Here is a 26,538-nt window from a genome sequence, read left to right as displayed (position 1 = left end):
ACATGGTATAATATAAGCCACTTTTTAAAATATGCTCATTGTAGTGTTTAACACTTGTAAAATTTATAAATGTGTGTCTTCAAAATAGGTTGGGTGGTTTGTTTCAGTGATTTAAAACAACTTTATTAATGCATGCACTTTGACAGAATTACGGTATTAATTATGATGTGCTGAACAAATGCCAAATGATCTTACTTAGAGGTGGAACTTTGGAAATGAGGATAGAAAAGGAAAACACAAAGCAAAACTAGGACTGGCGGATGTGTATTACACCAAAGCAAAGGACTCTGGGGAAGGAGGGGCTGAGGGTATGAGAAGGCCTCGGGGCTCCTGGTGAGTGGTAGTGGAAAAGGACCTAATTTGGGAGTGAGAGTGTCTTGCAGACACTTACAGTAGTAGATAAGACTATACCCGTGTGGCAACAACAATACTGTAAACCATTAACCACTCCTCCCACCCCAAAACAGGAGAGAAAAGGTATAGTGTGCTGATACAGTCATCTCTCTTAGGTATTGTCTTGATTTACGCAGCCACTAACAGTATCACTGTTCCTGCCAGTGTGAAATCCCTAATGGAAGATTCTGAGGAAGGCTCTGGACAGTTGGCAGCTGAAGGACAGGGGACAGTGCTGAGATCATGGTCATCAGAGGAGCCAGGTATATGAGAGAGTGAATTCAGTTGCTTGCAGAATGTAAACCCAGGTTCATGTTCCAGGTAAGTAATGTACTTTCTGAGTCTCAGTTTCTGTAAGAGAGGAATCCTTTTGTCTACTTGGGAGCTATTCTTGTTAAATGAGATTGTAAAGCTGGGTGACTGCTTCTTCTAGACACTCAAACTATCTTGATTAGGTCCCTTGCCTCTGTAATGGTGGACTTTTGCCTGCTCTAGGTAACTGTCTATAGGAAAGGAATTTAGAGGCTGGGCCAGGGACTGCTTAGCATTGTATTTTGTCTGATGAAGCATTAGGGAAAAGCCTCCTCTTTGGACCAGAATGGAGCTCACTATACTAGGACCGGGGACTCAAAGTCACACAAGAAAATTGGAGGGAGAAATTGGAATCAGAAAATGATCTGTCCAGATTAACATTTAATCACAACACCTTCCTCCTTTGATGCATCTCAACTGGAAGAAGAAATCGAAACAGTGGGAACTGGCATGTAGAAGCCTTTTCATTTGTTTTGGAGGTGCTGTGAAGCTACCCAGAGGGAACCAATGGGACCCGCGAGTAAGAGTTTGTTTGGAAGATTGTTTCTGGGAAGTGGTGGTTGAGGGTGCGGGTGAGTTGGGAGGACAGGTGGTGTTTATACTGCTGCCTGAAAGCTGAGTTAGATTGTGCAAGTGGTCTCAGGAAACCTCCAGCTAACTCATTCTCAGTGGTACCCTAACATATCATAGGTATCTATATTTCCTTGTTCAGCAACTCAGACTGGGTGCTGGGTGGTCGTGTACCTGGTTGAGTGCGCACAGTACATTTACATAAGGACCTGGGTTGAAGTCCCTGGTCCCCACCTGCAGGGGGGAAGCTTCATGAACAATGAAGCAGTACTGCAGGTATCTCTCTCTCTTTCTTTCTCTCCCTCTCCTCTTTCCTTCTCAATTTCTTTCTGTTTCTATCCACAATAAAAACAAAAACTTCAGAGGCTAGAGAACTTACCCATCAAGAAGGCAAGTGCTAGGCAATCATTGTTTGCAGTGATACTAAGTTCATCAGACTTTTGCAAAGTAAAGTCTTGGTCTGTTTATCTGATCCCATAACACAAATTGAGTTGGCTTGAGATTTTTGGCTGGCAGACCCCATCATGTTCTAACGCCACCCAGGCTGTGATGAGTCTTCTCTGCAACGTACCATGCATCACTTCCCCAAGTGGGTTTAAAAAATACTGGTGACACTGTTTATCTAGCTCCAGCTCTGTGCCTGCGCTGGTTAAACAGCCCCAATAGCAGCATAGAGATATGTAGTGCATAGCTTCCTCCCTCCCATTGTCTAGGTCTGACTGCTCTGCTCTGCTCATTGTCAGCAGGAATTGGACCTTTTTCCTCTTTCTCCTTGAAGCACAAGCACGATGCCGGGCATGTGTAGAATCTACTTTTATTCAGGCTCTTCAAGAGGCTGGCTGCAGCCAAATGCATGCAGCTGATTTCTGTGAATACCCTGTTTGTTCATTCTAGTAGGGGCTCAGTGCAGCAGGTGTTTGTGGCGTTCTTCTGGAGGAGTTGTCCAATCCTGGGCTGGCTACTGCTCCTCCTATCCATGGATGGTGGCCATCCCCTGGCCAGTGGTATTAACTTGCCATTGTTTAAAAATATTTTATTTATTTTAGTGAGAGAGAAATGGAGAGGGAAAGGGGCCAGGTGGTGAGGCACCTGGTTGAGTACACATGTTACAATATACAAAGACCCAGGTTCAAACCCCTATCCCCCATCTGCAGGGGGAAAGCCTTTTGAGTGGTGAAGCAGTGCTGCAGATGTCTCTTTGTTTCTCTTCCTCTTGACTTCCCTCTTCCCTCTCCATTTTTCTGGCTGTTTCTATTCAGTAAGTAAATATAATTTTAAAAATTAAAAAAAATGAGAGAGAAATGAAGGAGGAGAGAGAGGAAACAGAGCACTGTTCAACTCTGGCTCCTGTTGATGCTGGGGATTGAACCTGTGACCTCAGAGCCTAAATCATGAATGTCTTTTGCATAACTGTTGTACTGCCTCTCCAGCCTATTGGGTTGCCTCCCTGAATATTCCAGTCTTCTAGGATTCAGACTGAACATTCTTCCAGCTCTAGCAAAGTGGTCACTAGAATCCCAGAATATGGAGCTGGCAGGGGTTCAGAAGGTGTGCTGAGACAGTGGCTCTGATCTGCTTGGGAGACAGAACCCACTGAAAAGGTGAGGAAAGGTCTCCTCCCAGAACAATGCACATGCACAGGCACTCACCTTTCATTCAATAAACACTGAACCCTAGCAGGCCTACACTGTTACAAATGCCCAGAGGCAGCCCAAAACAGAACCAATGAAAATCTCAGACCTTCCGAACTTACCTTTTGAACTGAGAAGAGAGAAGGGGAAACAACAGAAATAATTAATAAGCAACGTGAGGAGTGCCAAGGAGAAAGCATGTCACAGGGGAGAGAAACTGGCCAGGTGGTAGAGAGGTACTTATTCAGAGCCTGGCTGATGTGCACCGGAAGCAGGCGGCTGTCTTCAGGTCAGTACAGATAATTAAAACCTGGCCGGGAGGGGAATGGAATAGACATGTCAGAGTGACCACAGGCCTCAGTTCTTGAGACTTCCTGGGAAGCAGGACAGGCAGAGGAGCCAGGGGCTTAAGAATTTAAAGCCCAGTCTGGAATTAATGGCCTGGAGCTTCTTCTGCATCCTGTGAGGCCTTTCTAGTTCTCACCTCTCCCTCTTAGTGCTTAGTTATTTCTGCATTAATGATGGTGACTGCCACTTCCTTCCAGTGACTGTGGTCTCCACACACTTCAGGACCCCAGCCCTGTTCTGCATCTCTGACTGTCTTAGCTGCCTCAAGTGATTCATGGGTGTCATCAACTTAGTAGGCTTAATAGCATGGTATCTGAGTGCACAGAAACTACAGGGGCTGGGCGGTGGTGCATCCACTTGAAAGCACATCTTACCATGTACAAGGACCCAGGTTCAGGACCCTGCTCCCTAACTGCAGGGGTGAAGCTTTATAGGTAGCAGAAAACTGCAGGTCTCCCTCCCTCCCACTTTTTCTTCTGTCTACTTCTTTCTGGCTCTATCAAAAAAAAAAAAAAAAAAGAGAGTTGGGGGGAGAAGAATTACAGCAAAGAACCTGGATTCAGATCAGGGTACCTCATCTGTCTTCTCTTTCTGTGAAATGAAGGTGGTAATAACCGCCACCTCCCAGCATTGTCATGAAGGAAGATGAAGTGAGACAGCACATGAAAGCGTTTAGCACGGTGTCTGGTAAATGGCAGCTGTTACAACCCTTGCATGAATTGATGTGCTCCCTTGTACTGGTTTCCTTCTTCTTCTAGCATTTGCCACTGGTTTCCTGAATGAATGTGACAGGAGACTGGACATAGATGCAGAGCTACTCATTCATGGAACAGTCTTTTTCTTTTTTTTTCCTTTAATTTTTATTTATTAAATGGAAATATTGACAAGTCTATAGGACAAGAAGGGTACAATTCCATACAATTCCCACCCCCTGAGGTCACACAGTGCACTTCCCATGCAGCAAGCAAAGGCTTAACAGATTCTGCTAAACACTTATGATTTTGTCCTAGATCCTTGCTCAACCTGCATCCCTCTGCAAGTATGATAGTGTTTATTCAACACCCTCTTAAACAGGTATGTTTAAATTCATCCAACAGCATGGATAAAGAGTTGAGGTGCTAGGAGCTTGTCCAGGGTCATAGAGCTGGGAAATAGTAAATGCACCTTTGAATATAGGCGGTCTGACCTTCTCTCTTCTCCTTTCTCTCTTCCTTGCTATCCTAGAGGAGGATTCTTCTTCCCTTCTAAGTCTTCCCCAGCGCCCTCCTTGCTCAAACCCCTCCCCCACCACACACACACACAGCGGAATCTCCTCTCCTCCCCCCCTGCACTTTTGCTCAGCTGTGTCTGTTCATGACTAAAGAAAGTGTGGATATGTGATTTTAAAAAATATTTATTTATTTATTCCCTTTGGGTTGCCCTTGTTTTATTGTTGTAGTTGTCATTGATGTCGGTCGTTGTTGTTCAATAGGATAGAGAGAAATGGAGAGAGGAGTGGAAGACAGAGAGGGGGAGAAAAAGATAGACACCTGCAGACGTGCTTCATCACTCATGACATGAAGCGGCTCCCCTGCAGGTGGGGAGCCAGGGGCTCAAACCGGGATCCTTACACTGGTCCTTGTGCTTAACCTGCTGTGCTACCGCCTGGATTCCCGGATATGTGTTTAAATGAATCAGCAGGCCAAGGCAGAAGTCTTCAGATAGCAGTGGCATAGTCCTTGACAGAGTCAATTACTGCAGCCCCAGGGAAGGGCTGTTTAGCATCTTGAAAGAATTAACCAACCAGTGCATAATTATTGCAAATGAACCACCTCGTAATTATATCCGTGTTTCTATTATACACCCTGGTGTGCTCCAGTCTCTGCAATTCATGGCTCTGGGTTTATTAAATCTCCCTCTGCCAACTTCCCAGAGAGGAGGGGTGTGTGTGTGTGTGTGTGTGTGTGTGTGTGTGTGTGTGTGTGTGTGTGTGTGTGTGTGTGTAGCTACTCTCTTCCAACTATCAATGGAAAGGTCATGTTTTTACTTGTGGACATTTCTGCAGGAGAGAGAGGAAAAGAACAAAGTTGTTCCAGTGGGCCTCTGCCTCCCTATACACCCCTGGCGCTGTCTTCTGCCAGATTCAATTCAGTCTAATAATAATAGCTGCTTCTGCTGGCCTATCTGCTGTCCACCAGACACTGCATGATTCTCACCTCAAAAGGAGATGTTATCTCTTCTTTCACAGAGAGGGAAACTGAAACTTATCAGTGACTGGGATTTGCCCAGTGCTGTTTGGTAACCTGCAGATCTGTAGGGAACTTGGGGCCTAGCTGAAATCCGAGGGCCATTTGACTGATTTTAACATGGACACATCCACACTTCCGCTGCTTGTTAGTAAGCAGAATACCCTGTTACTGTCACCCCTTCCAAGCCTGCCTTAATGTGTCTCTGACAGGGCATGTATTGTAACTCAGCGTTTGCTTGTGGTGACCCTGGTCCTATTCTGTGGAGTGCTTACCTCTTCAAGTCTAGCTAGAGTTTGTCTCAATTCTAGTTGATGATGGCAGTTAGCGTTATTTTTTAAAAAATATATTTGTATATTTATTTATCTATTTATTGGATAGAGACAGAGAAATTGAGAGGGGAGGGAGTGTTAGAGAGGGAGGGAGAGATAATGACAGCACTGTTCCACTGCTCATGAAGATTCCTCCCCTGCAGATGGGGGCCAGAGGCTTAGGACCCTTGCACACTGTAATGTATGCATTCAAACCCCAGTACCACCATCTGCTTCCCTTTTTTCTGCTTCTTATATATATAGGGAGAAATAGGGAGAGATAAAGAGAGACATCTGCAGCACTGTTCTATCACTTGTGAAACTTCTCCGTGCAGGAGGGGCCTGGAGGGGAGCTTGAGCCCAGGTCCTCGGACATGGTAACATTTGTGCTCTACCAGGTGCACCTCCACCTGGCCTTGACCAGTTTGGTGCTTTGCCCAAGGTTTCTGAGTAGCCCCTGGAAGCTCTCATTTCCACTGGGTTCCATTGTAACAGTCCTTCTGCCCAATATCCTTTCTGCCTCCATTCCACTTAGAGTTGGCTCACACCGGGCATTTTTTTGCCAGGACTGGTCTTTACAGAGACATTGTGGGAAGACAAGGAAGTGGCTTATGATATGCCAAATCTTCATCTGAATACTCAAAATTTGCCTGCATGTACATTTTTATTCAGTTGAAATATTGACAATCATACGTGTACAACATAATGGATTTTCACACAATGGGTTCTCTCATGGAACCAGCACCTAACCCAAGAGACAAGACATTGTGGCACTGCCACAAAGTCCCCCAAACTTAGAAGCCCCTCCCAAGTCTTCCTTCTCTGTGCGCTTTGCACACAGCTAAGATTGAAAGAATGTTTCCTATATGCTAAATGCTTCTCGTTAAATCTCCCCATTTACTCTGAGCAAAAGGTACTTTAATCAGCCCTACTAAACAGATGAGAAATCTTAACACTTAGGTGATTTTATTTTATTTCATTTTGTAGAGACAGAAAAAAAAATGAGAGGGAAGGGGGAATCTAGAGAAGCTGCAGGTGAGAAGTGAGGCTTTGAACCTTAGTCCTTGCACATGGTAACATATATACTCTACTGGGTTCATCACTGTCCAGCCCTGACAACTAGCTTAATTTGCCAAACTTCTTCTTCTTTTTTTTGTTTTTTTGCAGACAAATGGTAGTGGAAGGGATCTGAACCTGGGGTCACGTACTTCATTTCTTAAATCTTAACCTGTAGGGAAGTCTCACCCATTGACTCCATTTTTTTTTCTCTCTCTTTGTTTTAAATTTTCAAAAATTATCTTTATTTATTTACTGAATAGAGATAGAAATCAATAGGGGAGGTGGTGACAGAGACAGAGAGAGAGACAGAGAGATACTTACACCACTGTTTCACCACTCACAAAGCTTCCCCCCTGCAGGTGGGGACTGGGAGCTTGAAGCTGGGTCCTTGCACATTATAACATGTGCACTCAACCAGTGTGCCACTACCCAGCACCCTGATTCCTTTACTCCATGTCCCAAGCCCTTTTTGATTGCTAACTCCAATTTCCAAACATGGGTCTCATAAAGTGGTCTTCGTTGTCTAACAAAGTGCAGTGCACTGAGAGAGTATCTGAATAAATGCTGGATGGGTGAACAACTAACCAAACAACTTGTGGCTTAAGTTGTCTGGAGGGAGAAAAAAACCCTGTGTGTTAAAAAAGAAATAGTTTCTAAGCTATTTCCAATAAACCAGCCCTTTGCTCATGGCTCTCTGCCAAGCAGCGGATCTGCAAAGGATAAGCGAGCCTTTGGTCTTCGTTTCATCAACATATCTCCCTGCCTTTTAATTTGTGGTAAGAGGACATGAAAGGAAATAAACACAGCAATGAGGTGGGGAAAGATTTCTTGGCTCCAACGGAGTACAAGATGGATCGAGTATTCTGCCATCCTCTCAGAGTTCACGCTGTTTTTGCTCCTAAGTTGTTTCCCCACAGAATTTATAGTGCTATCTTGAAAATCAATTTTTTTTTGCCCTGCTCGAGACCACACGAAAGCCTCTGTGTTGCAGAACATATTTGTGCTCTTAAAGCTAACATACTCAGTCCTCTTGCCTCTAGTGTCTGTAAGCAAACCCTTTCTGTGCTATTTTTAGGATCATTTTCAGAAAAAAAAATTTACTTTTCATCACAGAGTCTGTCAAGCTAACTGGAGTTAGTTTCTATTTTTTGGTGTGGAGTTGGATGAGTAAATCCAGTCTTAAAAATTGGGATTTAGAACATTTCCTGCTGAGATGGGGGTCATAACTGAGCTTATCTTATAGATTAAAATAAAAAAAAAGCTACCAGAAGGTCTAAATGTTCAATATGCTTTGCTACCAACTGTCAGACCTATTTTTTAAAATTAAGTTGCTTGCATTAATAATAGTATTAATGGGTCTTATCGAGAATCACCTCAGCAGGCTAAAAAGAGCTCAGACTTCGGAGTTGGGCTGAATTACTCAACCTCTCTGTCCTCAGTTTCTTACGGTGAAGAAAAAGGAAGAATAATTGCTCTGTTGACCTCAAACAACAAAGAATCCAGTAGTTCACTAGAAAAGTGGTTCTAGTCAGAAGTAACAGCAGAAAAGCAATTTGGAAAGTATGGCTTCATGGCAAAATAGTACACTTCTTAGAACAACACAAGAAACATACTTAGATTTCAGAGCGGCTGTGCTCACATTTGGGTGTGGGGCTGGGGGGTGGAAGTGTGGTGGCCCCTCACATGCTGAGTTGTGGCATCTCTCTGAGGCCAAGATCTTGAATGTATAGCAGAGCAGTGCCACCTCCTGTGGAGATGCTAGCCTGTCTCTTCTGGTTGAATTCTGTAGTCTATTCTGTGTGCACATGAGAATTCTCTTCCAGCCTCCTGATCTCATCATGTACATGGGCTTTGATATATTAATTCCCAAAGTACCTGCTCTGCCAGGTCCTTTCAGGAGTGAAACAACCTAAGACAAGAGTATCAGGGTGGGTGTCTCCATTAGACATAGAAGATACAGGTTCTAAGACTCTACAATTCATTCAGAGACACACATATAAGTTCCCATTTAAATTTAAAAATCAGAGCAATATGGACATAGCCACTGGCGAGGTGGCTTAAAGGGTAGAATGCAGGACTGCAGGACTAGTGTACATGAGGCCTCAGGTCCCATTTCTGGGGCTGTATGTGTCAGAGCTATGTTTTGGTCTCTCCCACTCATTAAAGAAAGAAAGAAAGGACTTTTTTTTTTTTTTTTTTAAGGGGCCATGCTAATCTTCGAGTTAGATGGAGGGAGTTCTCACTCATTTTGTTTAGCTTTTCTAAGGAATGTTGGTGTGAGTGGGGAGTCATCAATAGAAAGAAATAATTTTAAAATAAACTTTTTAGGACAGAGAGAAATTGAGAGGGGAAGGGGGAGATAGGGAAGGAGAAAGAGAGACACCTTTAGCATAGCTTCAACACTCATGAAGCTTGTCCCCTATAGGTGGGAACTAATAAAGATTTGAACCTGGACTGTAGTGCACTGTAACATGTGCACTCTATCAGGTGCAAGATATAAATCTTTTAAAAAATATTCATTTATTTATTAGATAGAAGCTGAGAAACTGAGAGGGGAGAGAGATAGAGAAGGAAAGAGACAGAGAGACATCTGCAGATGTGCTTCACCACATGTGAAGCTTTCCCCCCCACCACACACACAGGTGGGAACCAGGGATTTGAACCTAGAACCTTGCTCACTGCAGTGTGTGTGCTTAGCCAGGTGCGCCACTGCCTGGCTCCCCTCAAGATATATATCTTAATTTTATTATTTTTTTTTAAGATTTTATTTATGTATGAGAAAGATAGGGAGAGAGAGAGGGAGAGAGAGAGAGAGGCGGAGAGAGAGAGATGGAGAGAGAGAGATGGAGAGAAAGAACCAGATATCACTCTGGCACATTTGCTGCCGGGGATTGAACTCAGGACCTCATGGTTGACATTAGGGCCCCAGCTGATGAGAACCCCACTGCTTTCTATTGTCCTTCAATATTGTCAGTTTCATCATTACATGATCTCTCTGGTCTCTGGAGAAGAATTACGAAATTCATATAAAGTGGTGTTGCTAACCGTAACTGTGCAGATTAAAATCTCTATTGCACAGATTTTAGTATTTTTGCAGAGGACAGGGTAGAATGATTATTCCCAGACCCTGTGATACTTAGTTAGTGGTCATATCTTAGTTTTAAAATCATCCTCTGCTCCAGTCTATAGGTTCTGGAGATGGTGAAAGCTGAGAGAGAATTCTCTTATCAGACAGAAGCCATAGCCTACTTAAAAGTACATGATTCCATACTACTCTGCAATTAAAAAAAAAAAAGAAGATAATATTGTGTCCTTTAAGACAAAATGGATGGAACTGGAGTTGATTGTGCTTAGTAAAAAAAAAAAAAAAAAAAAAAGTAAAGAGATGAAATACAGCTACTAGATAGTTTCAACTCACGTGTATAATCTAGAGATCTGATATACATGAATTTATACACACTCAAGTGCGTGCGCGTGCGCACACACACACACACACACACACACACACAAGCGAACAGTCTAAGATTTTATGAGAACTATAGTGGTTAAATTTGGTAACTGGGGTGGGGGCACAAAACTTTGGTGGTGGGTGTAGTGTGGAACTGTATCCTGTAATCTTACCGTCCTATAAACCACTACTAATCACAAATTAATAAAATGGTTTGGAAAAAGGAAGTAAGTGATTCCAGAAATATAGGAAAATAGAAGAAACTGCGCCTACTCCCTCCCTGCTTTCTAGTAAGGAAAGGATAACATTCACCAGTAAGTTCGTCACTGGTATCCTTAGAGCTGGGCAGCATCTGTGTGGTTTTATTACTTACAACAAGGCTTTACAGTGTCTGTGCATTTATGTTTCTTCAAATGAGGGGTTTTTCTCTAAAAGACAATGTCTGTAGCACGAATGTGATCATCACCACTTCTAATTATATTTTCACACAAATTACCTTGGACCTCCTTATCCCTTGCTCCTACCTATCATTGGTCCTTGAAAACAATCTTTAGAGGGTAGTTCTTAGTAAAAAATAATTCTATATTTTGAATTAAATTTTAATGATTTGGTGAACTCCTGGTCAGGGAACAAGAATTCAACAGAGCTAGAATTGCTTTCAAATACTCCTGGAGTTGGCTCCAAGTACCAAGATATTCAGAAGTAACAAGGCATTTGCCATTTGTGGGTCTCCAGGAAAAAATAAAAGACTCTGAGCAGTCATTTACCTTTTCCAACATTTTCCTAATTTTTTCAATTCGTTCCTATAGCAACTGCAATAGGGGTTGGGTTGCTAGAAAAGTATTTGTTTCTATAGAAACAATTTGTTCTATAAGAGAAAAAGTTTACTTGGTAGCACATAAAGTCTAATATTAGGATTTTGGTTTTGTTGGTAGATTTTTTTCCCCTTCAGCCAGAAGAATATTTCCCAAGCCACCTACAGACGTATGTTGCATCTTTAAGTACAATTTTTCATCTTCTAATGTGTTTTCATGTGGGTACTGGATGCAGGTTACAGAGACTTAGTCCCTTGAAATCTTCACTAGGTGCATATTTTAAAAAGTCATTTCAAACCACTTGCATGCTCAGGTATAAGAATTTAAACCGGAGGATCTCCAGAGACTTTTTTTTTGGGGGGGGGGCAGGAATTTGCTGTTTCTCTTTATTTTTCTATGAAAATCCCTGAAGAGTTTGGACTGGAACAAGGTAAGTAGTTTTGGTTACAAGTACATAAAACTTAAATTTCACAGCTGGTCAAGCAAAATAACTGAAACCTCCTCAACAACAAACAAGATAATAATAATAATAAGGGAGGGGTGGCATGGTAGATATACGCTTATATTTTAGAAGCCAGGAATTTCAGGTATGGTTGGATCCAAGACTGATTAAGACCTTAGGTGCCCTCACCTCTGCCTTCTACTATGTTGGCTCTATTTGCATGCAGGCTCTTTTCCTGAAGTTTCAGTAGCTCTAGTTTTGCCCTCTGCAGCTCCCAGAAAACTGTCCCCAGTGGAAACTGTACATTGTCTTTCTAGTAGCTCCAGAAAGAGTCCTGGACAAGCTGTACTTCCTTTTTCCTTCCCTTCCCTTCCCTTCCCTTCCCTTCCCTTCCCTTCCCTTCCCTTCCCTTCCCTTCCCTTCCCTTCCCTTTTCCGTACCTTTCCTTTCCTTTCCTTTCCTTTCCTTTCCTTTTCCTTTTCCTTTTCCTTTTCCTTTCTTTCCTTTCCTTTCCTTTCCTTTCCTTTCCTTTCCTTTCCTTTCCTTTCCTTTCCTTTCCTTTCCTTTCCGTTTCTTCCTCTCTTTCTTTCTTTCTTTCTTTCTTTCTTTCTTTCTTTCTTTCTTTTTTTTAAAATTTCTTTACTGGGGGATTAATGGTTTACAGTCAACAGTAAAATACAATAGTTTGTACACATGTAACATTTCTCAGTTTTCCACATTTCCATTCAACCTCCACTAGGTCCTCTGCCATCATGTTCCAGGACCTGAACCCTCCCCCTCACTGTAGAGTCTTTTACTTTGGTGCAATACACCAACTCCAGTCCAAGTTCTGCTTTGTGTTTTCTTTCTGTTGTTATTTTTCAACTTCTGTCTATGAGTGAGATCATCCCTTATTCCTCCTTCTCTTCTGGCTGTTCTCATTTAACATGATCTGTTCCGGCTCCATCCAAGATGAGGTGAAGAAGGTGAATTCACCATTTTAAATAGCTGAATAGTATTCCATTGTGTCTATATACCACAACTTACTCATCTCATAACTTACTCAGTTACACATCTGTTGTTGGACACCTAGGTTGCTTCGACAAGCTGGGTTTAGGGCATATATCTACCCTGAATCAGTCATTGGAAACCTCAGGCAATAAGCTGAACTGATTGGTCAAGCCTAGTCATATGCTCACCTTGAGGTTAATGTGCAGGTTAGTAGGTTCCAGATGCTGAATACTGAGAGAGAAGCACCTTATTATAGGGGAGGTCAGCAGGCAAAGCTTGAAAAAAGTGGAAAAAAAAACCCCCAAAAAAACAGTGGTTGAGTGTGGATAAGGCACTCAGTCATTCTAGCCAGTGATTCCAAATTTCTGAGTGGACTCATTTGACCACATTCTAAAGTGAGAAGGCTTACACTTAAAAGCTTCCTTCAACCTAGCTTGTGGGGGTGGGGGGGTTGGGGGTGGGGAGAACACTACATTTTCTTTCTTCCAGTCATTTCATTTTTCTAATTAACCTGCTATCAGCTCTCTACCTCTGTAACATCATTCAAACAAGACTTTTTTCTCCTTCTGAAGCGAGTTAATAAAAATCAGAATACATTTGCATGTTACCTAAAACACTCTAAACCCCAGTCTTATCTCTCTCGCTGCACATCTTTTCTTTTCGGTGCTGGTAGCTATATAATTACAGCCTCCTTCAGCCTCACCAGATTCTTTTTGAAAAGGTTATTGTGAAGAGTGGACAAAAAATCATTTGGAAACACAGCCTTGGTCTGTTTTTCAATTGTCTATTCATCCCAAAGTTCAGAGATTTCTAGAAAATTATGTATCATCAGAGGTAGTCCATAAACAACCCCATATAGTGTTTTATGTTTTTTAGGCAAAACAACTATTTCCCTGAAATAATTGAAAGTGTGAATTATTTCAGGAGGGCATTGGTGTGTGGCCAGTCATTTAAATTAACTGAATTTCCAGGTCTTATAAAGAGCCTCAAATAGGATTGTTAAAATTCAGTGAGAACTTTAGTTGGAATTTAAGCTCTGCTACAGGGGCTCTTTTGTCTTAAAATGCTCTGTTTTCATTACAGTTAGCTTGCAAAAGTACTTAAAAGATGAAAATATCCTTAGGATTTTTTAATCTTGTTAATAAATTGGATTGATGATTCCTGTGGAGATTACTTTTTTTTTTTGTGGAGATTACTTTTAAGAAATTTTTTTTTTTAGGCGAGGAGCTAGGCTTGTTGAGATTAGAAGGGAATCACTGGAAACTCTTTAGTCTCCTGGTAAAACTAAGTGTTTCTTGTGAATGAATTCCTGGACCTCAGCAGGGGCACTGAGAAGCCCTTCGGGGTACTAGGTATCTGCTTCAGGAAAGAGAAGTTTTCCAGTAGGGCTCAGAGGTGAGTGGCTTTGGGTAGCCTGGTTGTTTGCTCTTGAGCATGCCCATGAGTGCGTGCATGGAGGCTGGAGGAACTTGTTTGTATACTGTAATGAGATGAAAGGGTCCTTAAAAGCTCCCTGTGGCATTATCCCTAAGGCCTTCACTTCAGAGAGGCCTTAGATGCACAGAGAAAACCAGGGATGGGTGCCTCATGCAGCATGTCCCAAACTGGAGTGTCCAACCATATCACCAGGGTATCTTGTTTATATGGAGATTCTGTGGCAGAAGGTCTGTGGTGGTACCTGGGACTTTGCATTTGCAACACATTCTCCTGAGACCCCTGAAGAAGGGATAATGTAATTGGTGTCTTTATTTTTATCCCTACTGGGGATTTCTGAATGTCATTTTTTGGATTTCACATGTTTGTAGAAGTAGGAGTTCTGATGTATCTTGGGATTTAATGCCATATTTAGAGGGGAAAAAAAAACTCATTTGAAAGATAATGGCCAAACTCCATCTCCTTTTTTTTTTTTTTAAAAAAAAAAAGATAGAGAGTGGAATTTCCTTCAGTGTAGTGGGGGCAAGGCTTGAACATGGCAAAAACATCTTGCACATGGCAAAGCAGCACACCATCCAAGTAAACTATTTTACTGGCCAAGGTCTAAACACTTTCTAAATCAGAGGTACCAGATGATGAACTAATCCTGGCAGAAAGTCAGACTGCAAGGTGTGAAAGAAAGAGAGAGAGAACAAGAGAGGGAGATGACAGATCAGAAATGATTCAGGAAAAACTCTTCTTTGAAAACACGAATGGCAATGAAGCCTGTTGTTCTTTGAGAATCTTTCTTAGCTGTGGGAATGGTACTCCCCAGGGGGCGGTGATATTCAATGATGTCTTTGTTCATTTAGCTGAAGGCAGATTTCACTGTTCCCCTCACTGGAGGGAATGATCTTTTACCTGACTCTTCAGGTAAGAAGGTACATTGATATATTTCCTCAGAATTCTCAATGAGGTGGCAGAATGATGGGAGAGGAGCAGCATCTCTGGGCTTCTTGGAGAATCAACAAAGCAAGCAGCCTGTCTGTACTGGGCAGCTACTGCTGTATAACAAATCATCCCAGGCCTCATGGCTTCAGGCAACAACTTTTTTTATTTCAAACGAGTTTAGGGGTAAATTGGGCAGTACTGACTTCAGCTGGCCCCACTCATGTACCTGTAATCAACTGGCACCTTGGCTGGAGGCTGGTGTTCTAGAATAGTCTTGACTGGGTTGATGGAACTTTGTTTCATGTATTCCCATATTCCTCAGGGTAGGGACAGTTATTCACGGTGATGGCAGTGGACTGAGTGAGAACTAGTATCTCTTAGGACAAACTAGAATACTAAAATAAGTAATCTGTCTAAATCCGGAAACTGAAAGGGAAGGACAACAAACTGGGGCAAAGGGCTAAAGACATGAATGTGCTGAAGGCCTTAACTGGCATCATTGGTACAATCCATCAACTACATGGCCTTGACTTTAAGCTTGAGGTTGAGTCTGTAAATCTGATTATAGACTGGACTCTTTTATTATTCACTCATTCATTTGTTCATTCATGAACTATTCATTGTCTTTCTTTTATGCAGAGCATCAGGCTCTGTCAGACTTTTCTTGGAAGTTTCATTTGCTTCTATACTCAAGTGGGATCCACACCCACTTTAATTACACCTCCAGATCATCTCCATGTGGCACTGTGAAAGGCTTTTGTTCACTTTTTGAGAATCTGTGTGATCTGTGGAACTCCTATCTGTGGAAGAAAAGGGAGGGTCCCTTTCTTAAAAATCCATGGATTTGATAGTCAGTGCACATTGTCATGGAGATGCTGGGTAGCTTGACACACAGACCCTATCTGCCACCCACTCCTGGGGCTGTGCTTCCTCAAAGGGGTCTGATTAGAGCTCAGAAAGTCTGTGGTCCAATCAGACCCTTGGATTCACTGCCTGTTGGACCTTGTTTCAATGATTATCCATGCAAATAATATTTATTTAATTAAAATCTTTTAGATTTGCCATTTTAAGAAATTTATTTTTGTGAGACAGAGTAAGAGAAACCAGAGTCCTGTTCTTTTCTGCTACTGGGGATTGTACCCAGAACTTCATACAAGCAAGACCTGTGTTCTATCATTGAACTATCTCCTTGACTACAAATAAGAATTCTTACCTTAAACAGTGTTGTTTGATCTTAATGGATTTTAAAGTATATTGCAAACCCTAAAGTGCCTTGAAAGAGTAAGGGTTTCTAAAATTTACGGGTGGAAAGGAGGACCCAATATGTTGACTTGATTACTGATGTGCTAGTAAAGTGACTCTAGATGGGAGTAGGATTGGAGGGATTTCAGAGTCTTGAACTGGGGAAATAGTCTTTTGCATAATGATTATGCAAAATACTTTACTGCCTGAGACTCTTATGTTCCAGGTTGAATCCCCAGCACCACCCTAAACCAGAGCTGAGTAGTGCTCTGGTAAAAAAAAAAGGACTTGATTCATCATAGTTGCAGATTACCTTGGTGTAAACATATCATGGCTAATCTCTACCATGGTAGGTTGCCACCATTCATGATTTAATAGCCTGCTTATAAAATTATTGCTTATGTGATCATCAGAATTCTTGGGTATGTAACAACTTGCTTTTCCAAGCTGGCCCCAGCTCATCTTGACCCAGTTCAGTATCACACCTCTTTTGATAGATTTGAACTATCCTTCCCTTTTACTGTGATTTGGTGCAAGACAATTTCCTTATTTGTAAAATGGGGATACAATAGTATCTTCTGCCTGGGGTCAAAATAAAGATTACATGAGATCATGGGTTATTCCCCATATAGTAAGTGTTCCCCATATAGTAAATGCCAGCTGTTATCTGTGCCATATATTATGGCCAGCTAGTGGTACAAGGGTCTGGGCTGACCCACAATGGGGATATTTGGTCTTGTGTGAAAGTTGGCGACTTAGTGTATTTCCTGCCCAGGCTCACCCTAAGCATCTAGCATCCTATAAATCCTTCATCTCCTCCTGCAAGCTCAACAACACCTCTCTTACGGACAGCATCTTACTCAGTCTCACAGCACCCCTAATAAGGGATATATATATATATATATAATCAGGGATATATATATTTATATCTGTATCTCTGTCTATTTTCAGATCACTGCTCAGGAAAGAAAAAGGAAGAAATGAAGGAAGGAGGGAAGGAAGGAAGGAAAGAAGGAAGGAAGGAAGGAAAGAAGGAAGGACATACTTAAGGTGCTGGGGATTGAACCCAGGACCTCTAAGTCTCAGGCATGAAAGACTGTTTACCTCCCCTCTCTCCTCACCTACTTCCCTCTTTTTCTCTCCCCATCCCTCATCTGTCTCCCTTACTTCCCTCCCTCCTTCCTTCCTTCCTCCCTCTCATATTTCTTTCTTTCTTTCTCTTTCTTTCTTTTTTCTTTCTTTCTTTCTCTCTTTCTTTCTCTTTCTTTCTTTCTTTCCTTGTTTTTCTTCCTTCCTTCCTTCCTTCCTCCCTACCTTCCTCTTTTCCTTCCTTCCTTCCTTCTACCCTTCCTCCCTCCCTCCCTCGCTCCTTTCCTTGCTTCCTTCCCTCCTTCCTTCCACCCTTCCTCCTTTCCTTCCTTCCTTCCTTCCTTCCTTCCTTCCTCCCTCACTCCCTCCCTTCCTCCCTCCCTCCTTCCTTTTCTTCCTTCCTTCCTTCCTTCCCTCCTTCCCTCCCTCCTTCCTTCCTTCCTTTCTTTTTCCTTACCAGAGCATTACTCAGCTCTGGTTTACAGTAGTTCCAGGGATTGAATTAGGACCCTTGGAGTCTCCGGCAGGAAAGTCTGTTGCATAACGATTATGCTGTCTCCCCAGGCTCCAGTAGTATTCTTTCAATAGTCCCACTTACAGATGAGACAATTAAGCTCCAGGAAGGCTGCATAAATTCCATAGCTACAAGTAAAGAGTCAGGATTTGAATGTAAAGTCCTTGCTGAAGTCTCCCCTCACTTTTTAAAGCAAAAAAAGTATTTTTGAGGGTAATTTCCTCTTCTTTTTTCACAACAGCTTTATTTGAAATTTATGTACATAAAATTTGCCTTTTAAAGTATGCAACTCGAATTTTGACATATTCACAAAATCATGCACTATCACCATTATTACATCTTTTAAAATAAAATGTTCTCCAATGAGCATGAGATTACATTATTATGTGAGTTTCAGATGGATAGCATTGTAATTCTACATCTGTAAAACCTTCTTTAATTTTAGAACATTTCATTAACATGAAAGAAAATCCAGATACCCCTTCTCCTCTCCAAAGAAACCCACAGAAACCACTGCCAGCTGGCCCCAAGGCTATGTGTATGGATTTGTTTTCTTTTTCAAATATATATTTTTTAGTTATTCTTTTTTTTTTATATAGAGAAAGAGGAATTGAGAGGGAAGAGGAAGAGAGGAAGGGAAAGAGAAAGACACCTGCAGCATTGCTTCACCACTCATGAGGCATTCCCCCTTCAGGAGAGGACCGGGGTTTTGAACACAAGGGTCCTTGTAGATTGTAACATGTATGTTCTGCCAGATGCACGGCCATCTGGCCCACATGGGGGAATTCTTTAGTAGAAGTATTTTGGTCCCTTTCACTGAGTACCTTGTCCAGGTCCCTAGACAGTTTTGCCTGGTTATAATGAGCTACCTTATCTGCCCTCCTCCAAGCAGTACAAACTGTTATAACTATACTGCTTTGCCACACTTTCAGCCTCCCCATACCCATCTTTCTTGGTTTGAGGAGAAAGCAGGCAAGTGGAGGATCCTGGGATCCTTTTTGCCTCTGATTAGAAACCTCTTTTCTTGTAACTTTCACTCTCCTTCTTATTCCTGTTTCTCTCCAGTTGCCCCATCCAGTAGTGAAGCATCATGTGATTTGAGGTGCCAGGAATGAAGGAGCTGTGATTGGGACCCCCTGGTGTGCCAATCAAAAACAGACATTGAAGAAGTGGTTCTTCCAGTCAAACCTAGAGGCAGTTGTTTGGTACTTGGAAATCAGACTGTGTTGAATCACTGCAGGGAAAGCATATATCAATTGCTGTGTGATCGTAGTATTATCCAAACAGCCCTTTAGGTTTGTAACATGTTTGTAACATGACATGTGGCAGGGGTATTTTTAGCTGCTATTTTTTAATATTGAGCAGCCCCCCCTCCCTTTTTCATTCCACTTCTTTTGTGGTAGATTCTCTCTGATTCTGTTAAATTTCACCTTCCTGAGGTTGTTAAGTATGCAAATCATGTTCATCTCTCTCAGACTTGTTCTTTGTTCCCCGGTGGTAGGTGTAAAGGCGGGGGGGGGGGGGGGGATCGCTTGAGCAAAATAATTGATCTTCAGTTGTTCTTGAGACCTGAAAGTCTTTGATTTGTGGTGCCTGTGGGTGTATTTGTATTTTATGAAGTCTCTCCCACCCCTGTGCTCCCAGTGAATCCCATTGGCATTTAGGAAGAAAGTATTTCAACAGCATTCCAATCAATTCCACAATCAAAGGAAGACCCTTCTCAAAAGGTCTTCTGTGACCTCATCCCTGGTGCCCTTGGATGGTATTTCCTGGGCTGTGGATTGAGGCTCAAAGGCCAGCACTTCACCTTGTCCAGATAACATTTTTCTCCTTTGAAGATCACAGGGTCTTTTCCATAGAGGAATGTCAATGAATATCCTTAAATGAGTAATTTTCAGAGGCAGAGTGCTTTTCTTCATTTCTTGTTGTAAATAACCCACACCTTCCAATTGTAATTGTGGTGTGAATAACATCATCCATATAGATAATAATTCCCTCTGGCAAGATAGCTCACCTGTTTTGTCTTATGTGCAACCCAAATTCGAGCTTAAGTTGCTTATGTCCCTCCCCGTCCTTCCTTCAGCCCCCTGACACACATATGGGGAATGCTTCAGTGCTATGGTCTTTCCCTTTCTCTATTTTTGAAAATGTTTTCCTGAAGCAGTGAAGTCCCAATGATGACGAAATAATAGTCACTGACTACAGGATAAGCACTGCTTGATTATTTTATGTGTGCAAATTCTTCTTGTTATTTTTATCCACCTAGGGTAGCAGGGCTGTTGCCCTTCCCACCGTGGGCACCTGCAGCAAGGGAGTGCTTTGCTGGGTCAGGCTGTCCTGGGTTTTCGGAGATGTTGGTAGCATCTATTTTACCAACTACCCCTCTTCCCATTCTAATGTGATATCCTGAAATATGTTCAAGTAGTGCCAGATAGCTTTTGGGAGGGGGCCATCTGCAGATGCGACCTTCAGGAGTATTTGAGAGTATGAAGTACAAGTAGTAGAAGGGGAAAAATAGGGAGAGGAGAAAAAGAAAGATTGGAGAGAAACCCCACGTAGATAAAAGGGGAGGTTCTGAGCACAGAAGGAGAAAATTCTGGGCAGAACTGGGAGCAGAGTCTGCTTGTTTACCTGTCAGTCCTTCCCCTTCTCCACCTCATTTTTTTTATCTGTAAAACAGATGTCTGCTGCATAGGATTTGTCATAAGCAGCAAGTCAGTTGCCTCTTGGGATGGTTCAGTGCAGATGGGAGTCATTCTTATTGCAAGCGGCATGTTCTAGTGTAGATAGGCTAAGACTCTCTTCTTGTGACTGTTAGAGTGGGTTGGGCTATAAGAAGAGAATTCTTCTGAATTTACTGTTTACACTGTGGTGATGGGTTCCACAGTATGTTCATTGTATGGCCAGAGTGAAACTTGATTAAAAACACGTTTGGACAAGGTAAAAAGTTAGTGAGGCTGGGGATAGGGGGTAGGGAGGGAGGGGATGAATATTTTGTGGCAAGGACAGTAGGCTTGGGTCTGGAAGCCTCATGATCTATTTCCCCTCGTTCCTTCCAGCTTATTTCTGCAGAATTCAGCCTCAGGGACTTTGTGCACAGTTTGGAAACTGTAGCACTGAGAATTACACATAAGTAGGGCTCTCTGTCCATCTGCCCTTGAGAGAGCAAATATTGGAGCGTCTCTTTATTTTCTTTAAGTCTACTTTAGCTTTGCTTCAACTGTTCTTGGAGTTTTCTACAAACCGCTCACCCTTCCACCCTCCCAGACACCAACACCACCCCCCCTCAAGGTTTGGCAGCCTTGCCAGGTATCTGGGATCATTTGTTGACATGCAGATTTAGCTGGTCCTAGGTTTGCTGCTTGTTTCTAGGCCACCACTCCTTGTCATCTTGTGACCATGCTCTTCCAAGGGGATGCCATTTTTCCACCCACCTGCAGTTTTGCTAAGACTGGTGGACAGTCTCTTGGTCCTCTCTGCTCATCATTCTTTGGGGGGGGGGCGTGCAGGTCCCAAACACTCATGGTTTGAAAATGTGTGACTGCATCTTACCCAAGACCTATTAGTCCTTTTAACACAAAACCACTGGTGAGAGTGCCTTGTAGACCACTTTGGTTTTCAGCCTCCTTCCAACTTCTCTTATTTCCTTCCCCCAGTCCCAATAGGCAAGCACAGAATTTGCTTGTCTGGATGGGGGCCAGGAAAGTGAATGCATGGGGGGGGGGACCCCAGACATCAAACTTCTGAAAGCTGATCCTTCATTTGTTCTTTCCTGGCTTCCTGGTCTACCTGGCCAGTACTCCAGCATAGGAGAACCAGAGGGTCTGAGCTTAAAGCAAGTGTTCAGTGAATATTTGGGGAGACAAAGAATGAATGGTGTTTTATTACTAAGACATAAAGGTCTGCAGCACTAATCTCCCATGCTCAAGTGGAAATTCTTCAGTGGGTGAGTAACTGAAGAGACATTCAGGTTTGACATGCCTAAGCCTCCTTTTGCATGTGGTGCAGTCATTTTTGTCTTCTGCTCTGCTGCTTGGCACAGGTTGAGGAAATAACTAAGTCCTCTCAAAAGGGCCTTTGATTCTTTCACATGGCATTGTTGCTCTGATATTTCCCCCAACTCAGTCTCCCTCCATCTTCATGGTTGTCAAGGAAACAGTTTCCTGGACAACCTGTTGACTTATTTGGCTGCTGAGTTTGTGTTACCCAGTGTGGGGAGCTGTAGTGAGGATTAAAAAAAAATGTCGCCAAGGTAACCACCAGCAGTCACTTAATTATAGTTTTAGGTAAAGATGAATTCTCTCTTGCAAATGTTAGTTTATTTTTGGGTTGGGGGTGTGTATGGAGAGCCACCCGGAGACTAACATCCTCTAATTATATGCTTTCAGTTGTGGACAATTCAGTTTCATTTGCAGCTAAACTTGGTTTCATTCAGGATTGATTTTTCCTCTACAAAGTAAGGCAAACAAATCAGATAATGAAAACAAAAAGGAAAATGGAACCAGCTGGGGAGGAAGCAGGCACTAAGCATGATTTATGGTTGTGGTGTAGGCATCACTGAAGTAATATTGTTGATAACTGTTTCCCGAAACACACAGTCATTTGTGCTCTGAGAATTAGTATGGTGTAGTGGTTATCCAGCTGGACTTTGAAGTTAGACTGCTTGGGTTCAAATCCCATATCTTCAACTTGCCAGCTGTATGACCTCAGACAAGTGACTTAACCTGTTGATGTTTTAGTTCCCACAACTGCAAAATGGGGAGGTAGAAGGAAAAATTTAAGCTCCATTATAGGTTAAAGTATATTTGTTAAGCCTTTAGAAGAATGCCTTGTATGGCATAAGCATGTTATAGGATCAACCATCATTAGAAGGCCAGGGACTCCTACTAAATCACACAGCATACACCTGCCTACTGTGTTAACCATTTCAGCCATCACCATACTTGTTCATACTGATAATGGAATCAGTGTTAATAAAAATAGTGCTTATGTTAATGGAGATGTGCATAGTACTGAGCACTGCACAAGTCTTCCTCACTTCTTGTTCCCAATAACCTTGAAAAGTAGGTATGTTACTGTCTCTGCTTAATCATCAAGGAGGGTGAGGCAGGAGAGAGTATCTTTGTTTGTTTGTTTCTTAATTAAAAGGTCAGACTTTTAGGGCTGGTTCACTGAGATGGCTCACTTAGACGTTGTGCTGCTGTGCCATGTGTGTGACCCAGGTTTGCCCTTGGCCCCCACTGCATTGAAGGAAACTTTGGTGCTATGGTCTCTTTCCTTTTCTGTTTTTGCTTCTCTATCTCTCTGTCTCTTTAAAAAAATAATAAAGGAATATATGAATATGCTTCTTTGAACTGTGATAACTTTGATTCCCATTTCCTCCTTGACTGCACATTGTTAATCCAGCCAGAATTGAAGTGGAACCTTTTGGAGGTTACCCACATATAAGGAAGTGCCCTTCCAAAAAGGAATTCTGGGGTTCTGTCAGAGCTAGTGTGTTCTTAGGGAGACGCCAGATAACTGCAGAGTCTCTGGACCCTAAAGGGTCACTGTGATATTCAGAAAGTCCTTAGCTATGCTCAGCCTCCTATACTTCAGTCCCCTCCCAGACCTGGGGCCAGTCAGGCTATATAGACCCACTGAAGAGCAGGTTGCATTGTGTGAGGGGGCAGTCCCTCCAGTCCTCTCCCAGAAAGCTCAGCTGGAGATGATGTTGACTTAGGCAGGTCACAAGTGCAGTTCAAAATCTAAGTGAGTGATCTCAGGCAAGCACTCCCCTGGTGCTTCCATTTCTGCACAAGATGAAACCATCACCAGGGCTCGTACAAAGTTTCCAATTCTGTCACCCTATAGGGAAAATAAGTCACAGACTTGGCATTTATACCCTGGCTAGTCTGACTCTGGAACTTGTACTTTTAAAAAAAAATTTTTTTAAAATATTTATTTATTTAATTTATTCCTTTTGTTGCCCTTGTTTTATTGTTGTAGTTGTTGGATAGGACAGAGAGAAATGGAGAGAGGAGGGGAAGATAGAGGGGAGAGAAAGACACCTGCAGACCTGCTTCACTGCCTGTGAAGCGACTCCCCTACAAGTGGGAAGCTGGGGGTTCGAACTTGGATCCTTATGCTGGTCCTTGGCACTTTGCATCACATGCGCTTAACCTGCTGCACTACCGCCCAACTCTTGAAGCTTGTACTTTAAAAAATTTTTCTTTATTGAGGAGTTAAAGGCTTACAGTTGACAGTAAAATACATTAGTTGGTAAGTGTGTAACATTTCTTAACTTTCCACATAACCTTCTAATTCCCCACCTAGGTACTCCTCCATCATCATGTTCTAGGACCTGAGCACCACTCACCCCCACCCACACCCCATCCCAGAGTCTTTTATTTTGGTGCAACACATCAAATCCAGCCCAAGGTCTGCTTTGTGTTTTACCCTGAAGCTTGTACTTTTAGCCACTGTGCTAAAAAGTACCTGTGCTCTGATCACTAAGTTCAACTGTGGATCCTGAGTCCCTAGGTTTGGACCTTATCCTTTTCTGGTGGAGTGACCCGGGCAGGTAATGTGCCATTTGTGCATCTCAGTTTCCTCACTGGCCAAATGGAAGTAAAATGCTTCTCAAGGTAGTTGGGGGCAAGAAACAAAGTAAAGATTCAAAGTATTCAGAACAATGAAATCCGGCACTAAATACTAGATGTGGTTACAATTACTCTATGACACTGTGTTCTATCAGCTCACCTGGCAGCAATGGGATGGCTGAAATAGCTAACAGGCAGCCAGATATCTGCACACTGAAGCTGGGACAAGCTCTCACCATTATTATGATGATGCAGCCAGTGTACATAGTCCCTGCATGGCTCATGCATCATTTAATCTTGTCATTTTATAATTTACGCTGTGCAGGCAGATTTCTCTCCCTTCATCTTTAGAAATGTCCCAGGGTGGGGCTGGGGGCTTTATAAAAAAGTCCCTCAACTGAGAATCAGTTCCAGGGCTTGTCAGATCTGCCGAGCTAATATCACTGGGGAATATTTGTTTTGTATGCTTTTTCCCTGCTCCTGTTGGCTATATGTATACTTTCATCATTTTGGGATGAAGACCTGAATAACAATGAACTCTTTGGTTATGAACCGCTGCAACAGGCAAGCCACGGCAGCAAATGCTCTGACCCCACTGAGTGGATTAATTAAGGTTCCTGAGGCTACTCTCAGGTTGTGGGGGGGGGGGGTGCTGTCAAGAGAGGGCGTGACCTGACTATTCCCCAGTCCACCCTTTGCCTCCCATGTTTCATTCATGACAATTGTTCTCTAGGAACAGCCAGCCACTGGGAATCCTAAACATGATATCCATCGCTGTTCATGCTCCCTTCCAGGAACCACAAAAGATTATTTCTGGGCATTGAAAATATTTCTCACTCACTCCCCACCACCCCTTTTTTTCCCCTTTAAATTTCAGTGTTAGACTGGAAAGAACACATGCCACCAGGATGCTTGAGGAAAGGTAATTATGTGTCAATAAAAGAAAAAAAACACAGAAAAATTACTCTGTGTGTTACCCTTATGGCTTAGCAGAAATGAAAATAGCAAAAACCATTTAAGCATTTTGCTATTTTCATTAATGCTTAAATGGTTTTCCTTGCGGGGGGAATGAGTGGATTGGCTGTGGTCTTGATTTGAGGGCATGAGCCATGGGGTTGTGCTCAGGAGGAGTGGGGACCCCAGGGACTGAGAGTGGATTGCTCCATCATGGACTTGTTGTGGCTAGGGGGTGGGGCCACAGAAGTGGAGGGAGCATGGGACTCTCAGAGGAACTGCAGTCTTGTGTTCCCTAGCAGAAGGCAGGCAGTCTCTGAGACTGTGGAGAATTCACAAGACCTTTCTGTGTAAGAAGGAGTAGTAATCCCTGAAAGCAGCACTTTGTATGTTGTATAGTGGTGTGGGGTAGAAACAAGTATGGGCTGGATGGCTGCAACACCTGGGAGACAGTCTTGACTCTGCTGCCTATCAGCTTTGTGACCTCCGGGAAAATGACTTAACGTCTTTGAGTTCCTGTTTATCCATCTGCAAAACGGTAATGATCATGATACATACTTGGCTCATGGTTGTTGCAAGATGAGTTGAAACAAGTAGAGCAAATAGAACAGTGGCCCCTGAGCACTGTCCAACGTCCTGGTTGTTATTATTACATCTCTTTCTTTATTCTCCAATATCCAAATCTATGAAGCTAGCAAAACTAGTTCAGTTTCAGCATGGAATGGCTAAATAGAGAAAAAGAAAGGTGTGTGTGTGGGGGGGCAGGGGGGGTTAAGCTCAAGTCTTTGGACTCCTAATCTTGTTGATTTTTATGCTACAAAATGCTGCCTTGACTGGGAGCATGGACTGACCAGTCAACGCCCGTGTTCAGCAGGGAAGCAATTACAGAAGCCAGACCTTCTACCTTCTGCAACCCTCAATCACCCTGGGTCCATGCTCCCAGAGGGATAGAGAATGGGAAAGCTATCAAGCTATCGGGGGAGGGGGTGGGATATGGAGATTGATTGGGTGGTGGGAATTGTGTGGAGTTGTACCCCTCCTACCCTATGGTTTTGTTAATTAATCCTTTCTTAAATAAAAAAAAAAGTAAAAAAAAATGCTGCCTTAAGGGTGTTTTTTTTTTGTTGTTTAGCTTTTTAAACAGCTGATGTTGGTTGTAACTTATTCAGTGAACTTAAATACAAGGCTTCCATAGTTTGACAACTTCAGGATGAGCTTTCAGAACCAGTCTTCCTGGTTGAGCCTGTGCC

At 42.7% G+C, this 26,538-nt stretch overlaps 1 non-coding gene and 1 pseudogene across 1 annotated transcript; both read right to left on the bottom strand.

Annotated features, from left to right (window-relative positions):
* Positions 1–26,538, bottom strand: part of LOC103122708 (succinate dehydrogenase [ubiquinone] flavoprotein subunit, mitochondrial-like) — a 170,161-nt pseudogene that overhangs the window by 22,025 nt on the left and 121,598 nt on the right.
* Positions 9,055–9,147, bottom strand: LOC132542852 (small nucleolar RNA SNORD116). Its single transcript, XR_009553820.1, has one exon. It is a non-coding gene; the product is annotated as a small nucleolar RNA SNORD116 (small nucleolar RNA).

This window comes from Erinaceus europaeus, chromosome 1 (genome assembly GCF_950295315.1).
Source record: "Erinaceus europaeus chromosome 1, mEriEur2.1, whole genome shotgun sequence".
Taxonomy (NCBI): domain Eukaryota; kingdom Metazoa; phylum Chordata; class Mammalia; order Eulipotyphla; family Erinaceidae; genus Erinaceus; species Erinaceus europaeus.
Note: the sequence above shows the minus strand (reverse complement) of the source record. Positions and strands in the feature narration are given on the sequence as shown.